A 17,500-nucleotide genomic window follows, 5' to 3' on the forward strand; every position below is an offset into this window, starting at 1 on the left:
CCGTTTAGAGGACCGTGCGCGTAGTTAACGGTGTTATAAAGCCGTGACGCAACGGAAAACCACTTGGGACGTCGTAGTCCATTGAGAGTGGAAGGATTAGACCAATGGTAACATACGCAGGCGCGTGGAGCCACTTGATTTACGTGTAAGGCCTTTATTAGGCACCAAAATGCCATATTACCGTCTTTAGAGGCCGGTGCGCGTAGGTAACGGTGTTTTAAAGCCATGGCGCAACAGAAAATCACTTGGGACATCGAAGTCCATTTAGAGTGGAAAGATTAGACCAATATTAACCTGCGCAAGCACGTGGAACTACGTGATTTACGTGTAAGGCTTTTATTAGGCATCAGAAGGCCATATTACAGCGTTTAGAGGACCGTGCGCGTAGTTAACGGTGTTTTATAGCTGTGACGCAACGGAAAACCACTTGGGACGTCGAAGTCCATTGAGAGAGGAAGGATTAGACCAATATTAACCTGCGCAAGCACGTGGAACTACGTGATTTACGTGTAAGGCTTTTATTAGGCATCGGAAGGCCATATTACACCGTTCAGAGGACCGTGCGCGTACTTAACGGTGTTTTAAAGCTGTGACGCAACGGAAAACAACTTGGGACGTCGTAGTCTATTGAGAGTGGAAGGATTAGACCAATGGTAACCTACGCAGGCCCGTGGAGCCACTTGATTTACTGTGTAAGGCCTTTATTAGGCGTCAAAATGCCATATTACAGCGTTTGGAGGCCCGTGCGCGTATTTGACGGTGTCTTCAAGCTGTGACGCAACAAAAAACCACTTGGGACGTCGTAGTCCATTGAGAGTGGAAGGATTAGACCAATGGTAACCTACGCAGGCGCGTGGAGCCACTTGATTTACGTGTAAGGCCTTTATTAGGCATCATAATGCCATATTACGGTCGTTCGAGGTTTGTTAGCGTAGTTGACGGAGTTATTACGCCATGGCGCAATGGAAAACGACTTGCAACGTCTTAGGCCATTGACAACAGAAGGATTAGACCAATGGTAACCTGCGTAGGCACGTGGAACCACTTGATTTACGTGTAAGGCCTTTATTACGCACCAAAATGCCATATTACAGCATTTGGAGGCCCGTGCGCGTATTTGACGGTGTCTTCAAGCTGTGACGCAACGAAAAACCACTTGGGACGTCGTAGTCCAATAAAAGTAGAAGGATTAGACCAATGGTAACCTGCGCAGGCACGTGGAACCACTTGATTTACGTGTAAAGCCTTAATTAGGCGTCAAAATGCCACATTACCGTCTTTAGAGGCCCGTGCGCGTAGCTGACGGTGTTTTAAAGCTGTGACGCAACGGAAAACCACTTGGGACGTCGTAGTCCATAGAGACTGGAATGATTACACCAATGGTAACCTGCGCAGGCACGTGGAACCACTTGACTTACGTGAAAGGATTTTATTAGGCGTCAAAAGGCCATATTACGGCCTTTAGAAGTCTCTTAGCGTGGTTGACGGTGTTATAAAGCCATGGGGCAATGGAAAGCCACTTCGGACGTAGTAGTCCATTAAGAGTGGAAGGATTAGAGCAATGGTAACCTGCGCAGGCACGTGGAGCAACGTGATTTACGTGTAAGGCCTTTGTTAGAAGTCAAAAGGCCATATTACGGTCGTTCGAGGCTTGTTAGCGTAGTTGACGGTGTTATTACGCCATGGCGCAATGGAAAACGACTTAGAACGTCTTAGGCCATTGACAACAGAAGGATTAGACCAATGGTAACCTGCGCAGTCACGTGAAACCACGTGATTTACGTGTAAGGCCTTAATTAGGCGTCAAAATGCCACATTACCGTCTTTAGAGGCCCGTGCGCGTAGCTGACGGTGTTTTAAAGCCATGGCGCAACAAAAAATCACTTGGGACGTCGAAGTCCATTGAGAGAGGAAGGATTAGACCAACATTAACCTGCGCAAGCACGTGGAACTACGTGATTTACGTGTAAGGCTTTTATTAGGCATCAGAAGGCCATATTACACCGTTTAGAGGACCGTGCGCGTACTTAACGGTGTTTTAAAGCTGTGACGCAACGGAAAACAACTTGGGACGTCGTAGTCCATTGAGAGTGGAAGGATTAGACCAATAATAACCTGCGCAAGCACGTGGAACCATTGATTTACGTGTAAGGCCTTTATTATGCACCAAAATGCCATATTACAGCGTTTGGAGGCCCGTGTGCGTATTTGACGGTGTCTTCAAGCTGTGACGCAACGAAAAACCACTTGGGACGTCTTAGTCCATTGAGAGTGGAGGGATTAGACCAATGGTAACCTGCGCAGGCACGTGGAACCACTTGATTTACGTGAAAGGCCTTTATTAGGCGTCAAAAGGCCATATTACGGCCTTTAAAAGACTCTTTGCGTGGTTGACGGTGTTATAAAGCCATGGGGCAATGGAAAGACACTTCGGACGTCGTAGTCCATTAAGAGTGGAAGGATTAGAGCAATGGTAACCTGCGCAGGCACGTGGAGCAACGTGATTTACGTGTAAGGCCTTTGTTAGAAGTCAAAAGGCCATATTACGGTCGTTCGAGGCTTGTTAGCGTAGTTGACGGTGTTATTACGCCATGGCGCAATGGAAAATGACTTGGAACGTCTTAGGCCATTGACAACAGCAGGATTAGCCCAATGGTAACCTGCGCAGTCACGTGAAACCACGTGATTTACGTGTAAGGCCTTAATTAGGCGTCAAAATGCCACATAACCGTCTTTAGAGGCCCGTGCGCGTAGCTGACGGTGTTTTAAAGCTGTGACGCAACGGAAAACAACTTGGGACGTCGTAGTCCATTGAGAGTGGAAGGATTAGACCAATAATAACCTGCGCAAGCACGTGGAACCATTGATTTACGTGTAAGGCCTTTATTATGCACCAAAATGCCATATTACAGCGTTTGGAGGCCCGTGTGCGTATTTGACGGTGTCTTTAAGCTGTGACGCAACGAAAAACCACTTGGGACGTCTTAGTCCATTGAGAGTGGAGGGATTAGACCAATGGTAACCTGCGCAGGCACGTGGAACCACTTGATTTACGTGAAAGGCCTTTATTAGGCGTCAAAAGGCCATATTACGGCCTTTAGAAGACTCTTTGCGTGGTTGACGGTGTTATAAAGCCATGGGGCAATGGAAAGACACTTCGGACGTCGTAGTCCATTAAGAGTGGAAGGATTAGAGCAATGGTAACCTGCGCAGGCACGTGGAGCAACGTGATTTACGTGTAAGGCCTTTGTTAGAAGTCAAAAGGCCATATTACGGTCGTTCGAGGCTTGTTAGCGTAGTTGACGGTGTTATTACGCCATGGCGCAATGGAAAACGACTTGGAACGTCTTAGGCCATTGACAACAGAAGGATTAGACCAATGGTAACCTGCGCAGTCACGTGAAACCACGTGATTTACGTGTAAAGCCTTAATTAGGCGTCAAAATGCCACATTACCGTCTTTAGAGGCCCGTGCGCGTAGCTGACGGTGTTTTAAAGCCATGGCGCAACAAAAAATCACTTGGGACGTCGAAGTCCATTGAGAGAGGAAGGATTAGACCAATATTAACCTGCACAAGCACGTAGAACTACGTGATTTACGTGTAAGGCTTTTATTAGGCATCAGAAGGCCATATTACACCGTTTAGAGGACCGTGCGCGTACTTAACGGTGTTTTAAAGCCGTGACGCAATGGAAAACCACTTGGGACGTCGTAGTCCATTGAGAGTAGAAGCATTAGACCAATGGTAACCTGCACAGGCACGTGGAATCAGGTCATTTACGTGCAAGGCTTTTATTAAGCATAAAAAGGCCATATTACAGTAGTTAGAGGCCTGTAAACGTAGTTGACGGTGTTAAAGGGGTATGCCGCATTGGAAAGCCACTTCGGACGTCGTAGTCGATTGAGAGTGGAAGGATTAGACCAATGGTAACCTACGCAGGCGCGTGGAGCCACTTGATTTACGTGTAAGGCCTTTATTAGGCATCCAGATGCCATATTACACCGTTTAGAGGACCGTGCGCGTAGTTAACGGTGTTATAAAGCCGTGACGCAACGGAAAACCACTTGGGACGTCGTAGTCTATTGAGAGTAGAAGCATTAGACCAATGGTAACCTGCACAGGCACGTGGAATCAGGTCATTTACGTGCAAGGCTTTTATTAGGCATCAGAAGGCCATATTACAGCGTTTAGAGGACCGTGCGCGTAGTTAACGGTGTTTTATAGCTGTGACGCAACGGAAAACCACTTGGGACGTCGAAGTCCATTGAGAGAGGAAGGATTAGACCAATATTAACCTGCGCAAGCACGTGGAACTACGTGATTTACGTGTAAGGCTTTTATTAGGCATCAGAAGGCCATATTACACCGTTCAGAGGACCGTGCGCGTACTTAACGGTGTTTTAAAGCTGTGACGCAACGGAAAACAACTTGGGACGTCGTAGTCTATTGAGAGTGGAAGGATTAGACCAATGGTAACCTACGCAGGCCCGTGGAGCCACTTGATTTACTGTGTAAGGCCTTTATTAGGCGTCAAAATGCCATATTACAGCGTTTGGAGGCCCGTGCGCGTATTTGACGGTGTCTTCAAGCTGTGACGCAACAAAAAACCACTTGGGACGTCGTAGTCCATTGAGAGTGGAGGGATTAGACCAATGGTAACCTGCGCAGGCACGTGGAACCACTTGATTTACGTGAAAGGCCTTTATTAGGCGTCAAAAGGCCATATTACGGCCTTTAGAAGTCTCTTTGCGTGGTTGACGGTGTTATAAAGCCATGGGGCAATGGAAAGACACTTCGGACGACGTAGTCCATTAAGAGTGGAAGGATTAGAGCAATGGTAACCTGCGCAGGCACGTGGAGCAACGTGATTTACGCGTAAGGCCTTTGTTAGAAGTCAAAAGGCTACATTACACCCTTTAAAGGCCTGTTAGCGCAGTTGACGGTGTCATAAAGCCATGGCGCAATGGAAAACGACTTCGGACGTCGTAGTCCATTAAGAGCGGAAGGAGTAGAGCAATGGTAACCTGCGCAAGCACGTGGAACTACTTGATTTACGTGTAAGGCCTTTATTAGGCGTCAAAATGCCAAATTACCGTCTTTAGAGGCCCGTGCGCGTAGCTGACGGTGTTTTAAAGACGTGGCGCAACAGAAAATCACTTTGGACGCCGAAGTCCATTGAGACTGGAAAGATTAGACCAATATTAGCATGCGCAAGCACGTGGAACTACGTGATTTACGTGTAAGGCTGTTATTAGGCATCAAAAGGCCATATTGCAGCGTTTAGAGGCCCGTGCGCGTAGTTGACAGTGTTTTAAAGCCGTGACGCAACGGAAAATCACGTGGGACGTCGTAGTCCATTGAGAGTGGAAGGATTAGACCAATGGTAACCTGCGCAGGCACGTGGAACCACGTCATTTACGTGCAATGCTTTTATTAAGCATCAAAAGGCCATATTACAGTAGTTAGAGGCCTGTACACGTAGTTGACGGTGTTAAAAGGGTATGCCGCAATGGAAAGCCACTTCGGACGTCGCAGTCCATGAGAGTGGATGGATTAGACCAATGGTAACCTACGCAGGAGCGTGGAGCCACTTGATTTACGTGTAAGGCCTTTGTTAGAAGTCAAAAGGCCATATTACGGTCGTTCGAGGCTTGTTAGCGTAGTTGACGGTGTTATTACGCCATGGCGCAATGGAAAACGACTTGGAACGTCTTATGCCATTGTCAACAGAAGGATTAGACCAATGGTAACCTGCGCAAGCCCGTGGAACTACGTGACTTACGTGTAAGGCTTTTATTAGGCATCAAAATGCCATATTACAGCGTTTGGAGTCCCGTGCGCGTATTTGACGGTGTCTTAAAGCTGTGACGAAACGGAAAACAACTTGGGACGTCGAAGTCCATTGAGAGAGGAAGGATTAGACCAATATTAACCTGCGCAAGCACGTGGAACTACGTGATTTACGTGTAAGGCTTTTATTAGGCATCAAAATCCATATTACAGCGTTTGGAGTCCGGTGCGCTTATTTGACGGTGTCTTCAAGCTGTGACGCAACAAAAACCCACTTGGGACGTCGTAGTCCATTGAGAGTGGAAGGATTAGAGCAATGGTAACCTGCGCAGGCACGTGGAACCACTTGATTTACGTGTAAGGCCTTTATTAGGCGTCAAAAGGCCACATTACACCCTTTAAAGGCCAATAAGCGCAGTTGACGGTGTTATAAAGCCATGGCGCAATGGAAAACGACTTCGGACGTCGTAGTCCATTGAGAGTGGAAGGATGAAAGCAATGTTAATCTGCCCAGGCACGTGGAACCACGTGATTTACGTGAAAGGCCGTAATTAGGCGTCAAAATGCCACATTAACGTCTTTAGAGGCCCGTGCGCGTAGTTGACGGTGTTTTAAAGCCATGGCGCAACAGAAAATCACTTGGGACGTCGAAGTCCATTGGGAGTGGAAAGATTAGACCAATGGTAATCTGCGCAGGCACGTGGAACCACTTGATTTACGTGAAAGGACTTTATTAGGCGTCAAAAGGCCATATTACGGCCTTTAGAGGTCTCTTAGCGTGGTTGACGGTGTTATAAAGCCATGGGGCAATGGAAAGCCACTTCGGACGTAGTAGTCCATTAAAAGTGGAAGGATTAGAGCAATGGTAACCTGCGCAGGCACGTGGAGCAACGTGATTTACCTGTAAGGCCTTTGTTAGAAGTCAAAAGACCATATTACGGTCGTTCGAGGCTTGTTAGCGTAGTTGACGGTGTTATTACGCCATGGCGCAATGGAAAACGACTTGGAACGTCTTAGGCCATTGACAACAGAAGGATTAGACCAATGGTAACCTGCGCAGTCACGTGAAACCACGTGATTTACGTGTAAGACCTTAATTAGGCGTCAAAATGCCATATTACCATCTTTAGAGGCCCGTGCGCGTAGCTGACGGTGTTTTAAAGCCATGGCGCAACAAAAAATCACTTGGGACGTCGAAGTCCATTGAGAGAGGAAGGATTAGACCAATATTAACCTGCGCAAGCACGTGGAACCACTTGATTTACGTGTAAGGCCTTTATTAGGCACCAAAATGCCATATTACCGTCTTTAGAGGCCGGTGCGCGTACGTAACGGTGTTTTAAAGCCATGGCGCAACAGAAAATCACTTGGGACATCGAAGTCCATTTAGAGTGGAAAGATTAGACCAATATTAACCTGCGCAAGCACGTGGAACTACGTGATTTACGTGTAAGGCTTTTATTAGGCATCAGAAGGCCATATTACAGCGTTTAGAGGACCGTGCGCGTAGTTAACGGTGTTTTATAGCTGTGACGCAACGGAAAACCACTTGGGACGTCGAAGTCCAGTGAGAGAGGAAGGATTAGACCAATATTAACCTGCGCAAGCACGTGGAACTACGTGATTTACGTGTAAGGCTTTTATTAGGCATCAGAAGGCCATATTACACCGTTCAGAGGACCGTGCGCGTACTTAACGGTGTTTTAAAGCTGTGACGCAACGGAAAACAACTTGGGACGTCGTAGTCCATTGAGAGTGGAAGGATTAGACCAATAATAACCTGCGCAAGCACGTGGAACCATTGATTTACGTGTAAGGCCTTTATTATGCACCAAAATGCCATATTACAGCGTTTGGAGGCCCGTGCGCGTATTTGACGGTGTCTTCAAGCTGTGACTCAACGAAAAACCACTTGGGACGTCTTAGTCCAGTGAGAGTGGAGGGATTAGACCAATGGTAACCTGCGCAGGCACGTGGAACCACTTGATTTACGTGAAAGGCCTTTATTAGGCGTCAAAAGGCCATATTACGGCCTTTAGAAGACTCTTTGCGTGGTTGACGGTGTTATAAAGCCATGGGGCAATGGAAAGACACTTCGGACGTCGTAGTCCATTGAGAGAGGAAGGATTAGACCAATATTAACCTGCACAAGCACGTAGAACTACGTGATTTACGTGTAAGGCTTTTATTAGGCATCAGAAGGCCATATTACACCGTTTAGAGGACCGTGCGCGTACTTAACGGTGTTTTAAAGCCGTGACGCAACGAAAAACCACTTGGGACGTCTTAGTCCAGTGAGAGTGGAGGGATTAGACCAATGGTAACCTGCGCAGGCACGTGGAGCAACGTGATTTACGTGTAAGGCCTTTGTTAGAAGTCAAAAGGCCACATTACCGTCTTTAGAGGCCCGTGCGCGTAGCTGACGGTGTTTTAAAGCCATGGCGCAACAAAAAAGCACTTGAGACGTCGAAGTCCATTGAGAGAGGAAGGATTAGACCAATATTAACCTGCACAAGCACGTAGAACTACGTGATTTACGTGTAAGGCTTTTATTAGGCATCAGAAGGCCATATTACACCGTTTAGAGGACCGTGCGCGTACTTAACGGTGTTTTAAAGCCGTGACGCAACGGAAAACCACTTGGGACGTCGTAGTCCATTGAGAGTAGAAGCATTAGACCAATGGTAACCTGCGCAGGCACGTGGAATCACGTCATTTACGTGCAAGGCTTTTATTAAGCATAAAAAGGCCATATTACAGTAGTTAGAGGCCTGTAAACGTAGTTAACGGTGTTATAAAGCCGTGACGCAACGGAAAACCACTTGGGACGTCGTAGTCTATTGAGAGTGGAAGGATTAGACCAATGGTAACCTACTTAGGCCCGTGGAGCCACTTGATTTACGTGTAAGGCCTTTATTAGGCGTCAAAATGCCATATTACAGCGTTTGGAGGCCCGTGCGCGTATTTGACGGTGTCTTCAAGCTGTGACGCAACAAAAAACCACTTGGGACGTCGTAGTCCATTGAGAGTGGAAGGATTAGACCAATGGTAACCTACGCAGGCGCGTGGAGCCACTTGATTTACGTGTAAGGCCTTTATTAGGCATCATAATGCCATATTACGGTCGTTCGAGGTTTGTTAGCGTAGTTGACGGAGTTATTACGCCATGGCGCAATGGAAAACGACTTGCAACGTCTTAGGCCATTGACAACAGAAGGATTAGACCAATGGTAACCTGCGTAGGCACGTGGAACCACTTGATTTACGTGTAAGGCCTTTATTACGCACCAAAATGCCATATTACAGCATTTGGAGGCCCGTGCGCGTATTTGACGGTGTCTTCAAGCTGTGACGCAACGAAAAACCACTTGGGACGTCGTAGTCCATTGAGAGTGGAGTGATTAGACCAATGGTAACCTGCGCAGGCACGTGGAACCACTTGATTTACGTGAAAGGCCTTTATTAGGCGTCAAAAGGCCATATTACGGCCTTTAGAAGTCTCTTTGCGTGGTTGACGGTGTTATAAAGCCATGGGGCAATGGAAAGACACTTCGGACGACGTAGTCCATTAAGAGTGGAAGGATTAGAGCAATGGTAACCTGCGCAGGCACGTGGAGCAACGTGATTTACGCGTAAGGCCTTTGTTAGAAGTCAAAAGGCCATATTACGGTCGTTCGAGGCTTGTTAGCGTTGTTGACGGTGTTATTACGCCATGGCGCAATGGAAAACGACTTGGAGCGTCTTAGGCCATTGACAACAGAAGGATTAGACCAATGGTAACCTGCGCAGTCACGTGGAGCCACTTGATTTACGTGTAAGGCCTTTATTAGGCATCATAATGCCATATTACCGTCTTTAGAGGCCCGTGCGCGTAGCTGACGGTGTTTTAAAGACGTGGCGCAACAGAAAATCACTTGGGACGCCGAAATCCATTGAGACTGGAAAGATTAGACCAATATTAGCATGCGCAAGCACGTGGAACTACGTGATTTACGTGTAAGGCCTTAATTAGGCGTCAAAATGCCACATTACCGTCTTTAGAGGCCCGTGCGCGTAGCTGACGGTGTTTTAAAGCCATGGCGTAACAGAAAATCACTTGGGACATCGAAGTCCGTTGAGAGTGGAAGGATTAGAGCAATGGTAACCTGCGCAGGCACGTGGAACCACTTGATTTACGTGTAAGGCCTTTATAGGCGTCAAAAGGCCACATTACACCCTTTAAAGGCCTGTTAGCGCAGTTGACGGTGTCATAAAGCCATGGCGCAATGGAAAACGACTTCGGACGTCGTAGTGCATTAAGAGCGGAAGGAGTAGAGCAATGGTAACCTGCGCAAGCACGTGGAACTACTTGATTTACGTGTAAGGCCTTTATTAGGCGTCAAAATGCCAAATTACCGTCTTTAGAGGCCCGTGCGCGTAGCTGACGGTGTTTTAAAGACGTGGCGCAACAGAAAATCACTTGGGACGCCGAAGTCCATTGAGAGTGGAAGGATTAGACCAATGGTAACCTGCGCAGGCACGTGGAACCACGTCATTTACGTGCAATGCTTTTATTAAGCATCAAAAGGCCATATTACAGTAGTTAGAGGCCTGTACACGTAGTTGACGGTGTTAAAAGGGTATGCCGCAATGGAAAGCCACTTCGGACGTCGCAGTCCATGAGAGTGGATGGATTAGACCAATGGTAACCTACGCAGGAGCGTGGAGCCACTTGATTTACGTGTAAGGCCTTTGTTAGAAGTCAAAAGGCCATATTACGGTCGTTCGAGGCTTGTTAGCGTAGTTGACGGTGTTATTACGCCATGGCGCAATGGAAAACGACTTGGAACGTCTTATGCCATTGTCAACAGAAGGATTAGACCAATGGTAACCTGCGCAAGCCCGTGGAACTACGTGACTTACGTGTAAGGCTTTTATTAGGCATCAAAATGCCATATTACAGCGTTTGGAGTCCCGTGCGCGTATTTGACGGTGTCTTAAAGCTGTGACGAAACGGAAAACAACTTGGGACGTCGAAGTCCATTGAGAGAGGAAGGATTAGACCAATATTAACCTGCGCAAGCACGTGGAACTACGTGATTTACGTGTAAGGCTTTTATTAGGCATCAAAATCCATATTACAGCGTTTGGAGTCCGGTGCGCTTATTTGACGGTGTCTTCAAGCTGTGACGCAACAAAAAACCACTTGGGACGTCGTAGTCCATTGAGAGTGGAAGGATTAGAGCAATGGTAACCTGCCCAGGCACGTGGAACCACGTGATTTACGTGAAAGGCCGTAATTAGGCGTCAAAATGCCACATTAACGTCTTTAGAGGCCCGTGCGCGTAGTTGACGGTGTTTTAAAGCCATGGCGCAACAGAAAATCACTTGGGACGTCGAAGTCCATTGGGAGTGGAAAGATTAGACCAATGGTAATCTGCGCAGGCACGTGGAACCACTTGATTTACGTGAAAGGACTTTATTAGGCGTCAAAAGGCCATATTACGGCCTTTAGAGGTCTCTTAGCGTGGTTGACGGTGTTATAAAGCCATGGGGCAATGGAAAGCCACTTCGGACGTAGTAGTCCATTAAGAGTGGAAGGATTAGAGCAATGGTAACCTGCGCAGGCACGTGGAGCAACGTGATTTACCTGTAAGGCCTTTGTTAGAAGTCAAAAGGCCATATTACGGTCGTTCGAGGCTTGTTAGCGTAGTTGACGGTGTTATTACGCCATGGCGCAATGGAAAACGACTTGGAACGTCTTAGGCCATTGACAACAGAAGGATTAGACCAATGGTAACCTGCGCAGTCACGTGAAACCACGTGATTTACGTGTAAGACCTTAATTAGGCGTCAAAATGCCACATTACCGTCTTTAGAGGCCCGTGCGCGTAGCTGACGGTGTTTTAAAGCCATGGCGCAACAAAAAATCACTTGGGACGTCGAAGTCCATTGAGAGAGGAAGGATTAGACCAATATTAACCTGCGCAAGCACGTGGAACTACGTGATTTACGTGTAAGGCTTTTATTAGGCATCAGAAGGCCATATTACACCGTTTAGAGGACCGTGCGCGTACTTAACGGTGTTTTAAAGCTGTGACGAAACGGAAAACAACTTGGGACGTCGTAGTCCATTGAGAGTGGAAGGATTAGACCAATAATAACCTGCGCAAGCACGTGGAACCATTGATTTACGTGTAAGGCCTTTATTATGCACCAAAATGCCATATTACAGCGTTTGGAGGCCCGTGCGCGTATTTGACGGTGTCTTCAAGCTGTGACGCAACGAAAAACCACTTGGGACGTCTTAGTCCATTAAGAGTGGAAGGATTAGAGCAATGGTAACCTGCGCAGGCACGTGGAGCAACGTGATTTACGTGTAAGACCTTTGTTAGAAGTCAAAAGGCCATATTACGGTCGTTCGTGGCTTGTTAGCGTAGTTGACGGTGTTATTACGCCATGGGGCAATGGAAAACGACTTGGAACGTCTTAGGCCATTGACAACAGAAGGATTAGACCAATGGTAACCTGCGCAGTCACGTGAAACCACGTGATTTACGTGTAAGGCCTTAATTAGGCGTCAAAATGCCACATTACCGTCTTTAGAGGCCCGTGCGCGTAGCTGACGGTGTTTTAAAGCCATGGCGCAACAAAAAAGCACTTGGGACGTCGAAGTCCATTGAGAGAGGAAGGATTAGACCAATATTAACCTGCACAAGCACGTAGAAGTACGTGATTTACGTGTAAGGCTTTTATTAGGCATCAGAAGGCCATATTACACCGTTTAGAGGACCGTGCGCGTACTTAACGGTGTTTTAAAGCCGTGACGCAACGGAAAACCACTTGGGACGTCGTAGTCCATTGAGAGTAGAAGCATTAGACCAATGGTAACCTGCGCAGGCACTTGGAATCACGTCATTTACGTGCAAGGCTTTTATTAAGCATAAAAAGGCCATATTACAGTAGTTAGAGGCCTGTAAACGTAGTTGACGGTGTGAAAAGGGTATGCCGCATTGGAAAGCCACTTCGGACGTCGTAGTCCATTGAGAGTGGAAGGATTAGACCAATGGTAACCTACGCAGGCGCGTGGAGCCACTTGATTTACGTGTAAGGCCTTTATTAGGCATCCAAATGCCATATTACACCGTTTAGAGGACCGTGCGCGTAGTTGACGGTGTTTTAAAGCCATGGCGCAACAGAAAATCACTTGGGACGTCGAAGTCCATTGAGAGTGGAAAGATTAGACCAATGGTAATCTGCGCAGGCACGTGGAACCACTTGATTTACGTGAAAGGACTTTATTAGGCGTCAAAAGGCCATATTACGTCCTTTAGAGGTCTCTTAGCGTGGTTGACGGTGTTATAAAGCCATGGGGCAATGGAAAGCCACTTCGGACGTAGTAGTCCATTAAGAGTGGAAGGATTAGAGCAATGGTAACCTGCGCAGGCACGTGGAGCAACGTAATTTACCTGTAAGGCCTTTATTAGAAGTCAAAAGGCCATATTACGGTCGTTCGAGGCTTGTTAGCGTAGTTGACGGTGTTATTACGCCATGGCGCAATGGAAAACGACTTGGAACGTCTTAGGCCATTGACAACAGAAGGATTAGACCAATGGTAACCTGCGCAGTCACGTGAAACCACGTGATTTACGTGTAAGGCCTTAATTAGGCGTCAAAATGCCACATTACCGTCTTTAGAGGCCCGTGCGCGTAGCTGACGGTGTTTTAAAGCCATGGCGCAACAAAAAATCACTTGGGACGTCGAAGTCCATTGAGAGAGGAAGGATTAGACCAATATTAACCTGCGCAAGCACGTGGAACTACGTGATTTACGTGTAAGGCTTTTATTAGGCATCAGAAGGCCATATTACACCGTTTAGAGGACCGTGCGCGTACTTAACGGTGTTTTAAAGCTGTGACGCAACGGAAAACAACTTGGGACGTCGTAGTCCATTGAGAGTGGAAGGGTTAGACCAATAATAACCTGCGCAAGCACGTGGAACCATTGATTTACGTGAAAGGCCTTTATTATGCACCAAAATGCCATATTACAGCGTTTGGAGGCCCGTGCGCGTATTTGACGGTGTCTTCAAGCTGTGACGCAACGAAAAACCACTTGGGACGTCTTAGTCCATTGAGAGTGGAGGGATTAGACCAATGGTAACCTGCGCAGGCACGTGGAACCACTTGATTTACGTGAAAGGCCTTTATTAGGCGTCAAAATGCCACATTACCGTCTTTAGAGGCCCGTGCGCGTAGCTGACGGTGTTTTAAAGCCATGGCGCAACAAAAAAGCACTTGGGACGTCGAAGTCCATTGAGAGAGGAAGGATTAGACCAATATTAACCTGCACAAGCACATAGAACTACGTGATTTACGTGTAAGGCTTTTATTAGGCATCAAAAGGCCATATTACACCGTTTAGAGGACTGTGCGCGTACTTAACGGTGTTTTAAAGCCGTGACGCAACGGAAAACCACTTGGGAAGTCGTAGTCCATTGAGAGTAGAAGCATTAGACCAATGGTAACCTGCGCAGGCACGTGGAATCACGTCATTTACGTGCAAGGCTTTTATTAAGCATAAAAAGGCCATATTACAGTAGTTAGAGGCCTGTAAACGTAGTTGACGGTGTTAAAAGGGTATGCCGCATAGGAAAGCCACTTCGGACGTCGTAGTCCATTGAGAGTGGAAGGATTAGACCAATGGTAACCTACGCAGGCGCGTGGAGCCACTTGATTTACGTGTAAGGCCTTTATTAGGCATCCAAATGCCATATTACACCGTTTAGAGGACCGTGCGCGTAGTTAACGGTGTTATAAAGCCGTGACGCAACGGAAAACCACTTGGGACGTCGTAGTCCATTGAGAGTGGAAGGATTAGACCAATGGTAACCTACGCAGGCGCGTGGAGCCACTTGATTTACGTGTAAGGCCTTTATTAGACATCAAAATGCCATATTACACCGTTTAGAGGACCGTGCGCGTAGTTAACGGTGTTATAAAGCCGTGACGCAACGGAAAACCACTTGGGACGTCGTAGTCCATTGAGAGTGGAAGGATTAGACCAATGGTAACCTGCGCAGGCACGTGGAACCTCTTGATTTACGTGTAAGGCCTTTATTAGGCGTCAAGAGGCCGTACTACGGCCTTTAGAGGGTTCTTAGCGTAGTTGACGGTGTTATAAAGCCATGGCGCAATGGAAAACGGCTTCGGACGTCGTAGGCCATTGAGAGTGGAAGGATTAGACCAATAATAACCTACGCAAGCACGTGGAGCAACGTGATTTACGCGTAAGGCCTTTGTTAGAAGTCAAAAGGCCATATTACGGTCGTTCGAGGCTTGTTAGCGTTGTTGACGGTGTTTTTACGCCATGGCGCAATGGAAAACGACTTGGAGCGTCTTAGGCCATTGACAACAGAAGGATTAGACCAATGGTAACCTGCGCAGGCACGTGGAACCACGTGATTTACGTGTAAGGCCTTAATTATGCGTCGAAATGCCACATTACCGTCTTTAGAGGCCGGTGCGCGTAGGTGACGGTGTTTTAAAGCCATGGCGCAACAGAAAATCACTTTGGACGTCGAAGTCCATTGAGAGTGGAAAGATTAGACCAATGGTAATCTGCGCAGGCACGTGGAACCACTTGATTTACGTGAAAGGACTTTATTAGGCGTCAAAAAGCCATATTACGGCCTTTAGAGGTTTCTTAGCGTGGTTGACGGTGTTATAAAGCCATGCGGGAATGGAAAGCCACTTTGGACGTCGTAGTCCATTAAGAGCGGAAGGAGTAGAGCAATGGTAATCTGCGCAAGCACGTGGAACTACTTGATTTACGTGTAAGGCCTTTATTAGGCGTCAAAATGCCAAATTACCGTCTTTAGAGGCCCGTACGCGTAGCTGACGGTGTTTTAAAGACGTGGCGCAACAGAAAATCACTTGGGACGCCGAAGTCCATTGAGACTGGAAAGATTAGACCAATATTAGCTTGCGCAAGCACGTGGAACTACGTGATTTACGTGTAAGGCTGTTATTAGGCATCAAAAGGCCATATTGCAGCGTTTAGAGGCCCGTGCGCGTAGTTGACAGTGTTTTAAAGCCGTGACGCAACGGAAAACCACGTGGGACGTCGTAGTCCATTGAGAGTGGTAGGATTAGACCAATGGTAACCTGCGCAGGCACGTGGAACCACGTCATTTACGTGCAAGGCTTTTATTAAGCATCAAAAGGCCACATTACACCCTTTAAAGGCCTGTTAGCGCAGTTGACGGTGTCATAAAGCCATGGCGCAATGGAAAACGACTTCGGACGTCGTAGTCCATTAAGAGCGGAAGGAGTAGAGCAATGGTAACCTGCGCAAGCACGTGGAACTACTTGATTTACGTGTAAGGCCTTTATTAGGCGTCAAAATGCCAAATTACCGTCTTTAGAGGCCCGTGCGCGTAGCTGACGGTGTTTTAAAGACGTGGCGCAACAGAAAATCACTTGGGACGCCGAAGTCCATTGAGACTGGAAAGATTAGACCAATATTAGCATGCGCAAGCACGTGGAACTACGTGATTTACGTGTAAGGCTGTTATTAGGCATCAAAAGGCCATATTGCAGCGTTTAGAGGCCCGTGCGCGTAGTTGACAGTGTTTTAAAGCCGTGACGCAACGGAAAATCACGTGGGACGTCGTAGTCCATTGAGAGTGGAAGGATTAGACCAATGGTAACCTGCGCAGGCACGTGGAACCACGTCATTTACGTGCAATGCTTTTATTAAGCATCAAAAGGCCATATTACAGTAGTTAGAGGCCTGTACACGTAGTTGACGGTGTTAAAAGGGTATGCCGCAATGGAAAGCCACTTCGGACGTCGCAGTCCATGAGAGTGGATGGATTAGACCAATGGTAACCTACGCAGGAGCGTGGAGCCACTTGATTTACGTGTAAGGCCTTTGTTAGAAGTCAAAAGGCCATATTACGGTCGTTCGAGGCTTGTTAGCGTAGTTGACGGTGTTATTACGCCATGGCGCAATGGAAAACGACTTGGAACGTCTTATGCCATTGTCAACAGAAGGATTAGACCAATGGTAACCTGCGCAAGCCCGTGGAACTACGTGACTTACGTGTAAGGCTTTTATTAGGCATCAAAATGCCATATTACAGCGTTTGGAGTCCCGTGCGCGTATTCGACGGTGTCTTAAAGCTGTGACGAAACGGAAAACAACTTGGGACGTCGAAGTCCATTGAGAGAGGAAGGATTAGACCAATATTAACCTGCGCAAGCACGTGGAACTACGTGATTTACGTGTAAGGCTTTTATTAGGCATCAAAATCCATATTACAGCGTTTGGAGTCCGGTGCGCTTATTTGACGGTGTCTTCAAGCTGTGACGCAACAAAAAACCACTTGGGACGTCGTAGTCCATTGAGAGTGGAAGGATTAGAGCAATGGTAACCTGCGCAGGCACGTGGAACCACTTGATTTACGTGTAAGGCCTTTATTAGGCGTCAAAAGGCCACATTACACCCTTTAAAGGCCAATAAGCGCAGTTGACGGTGTTATAAAGCCATGGCGCAATGGAAAACGACTTCGGACGTCGTAGTCCATTGAGAGTGGAAGGATGAAAGCAATGTTAATCTGCCCAGGCACGTGGAACTACGTGATTTACGTGAAAGGCCGTAATTAGGCGTCAAAATGCCACATTAACGTCTTTAGAGGCCCGTGCGCGTAGTTGACGGTGTTTTA

Source organism: Hydractinia symbiolongicarpus, chromosome 13 (assembly GCF_029227915.1).
Source record: "Hydractinia symbiolongicarpus strain clone_291-10 chromosome 13, HSymV2.1, whole genome shotgun sequence".
In the NCBI taxonomy this organism is placed as follows: Eukaryota; Metazoa; Cnidaria; class Hydrozoa; order Anthoathecata; family Hydractiniidae; genus Hydractinia; species Hydractinia symbiolongicarpus.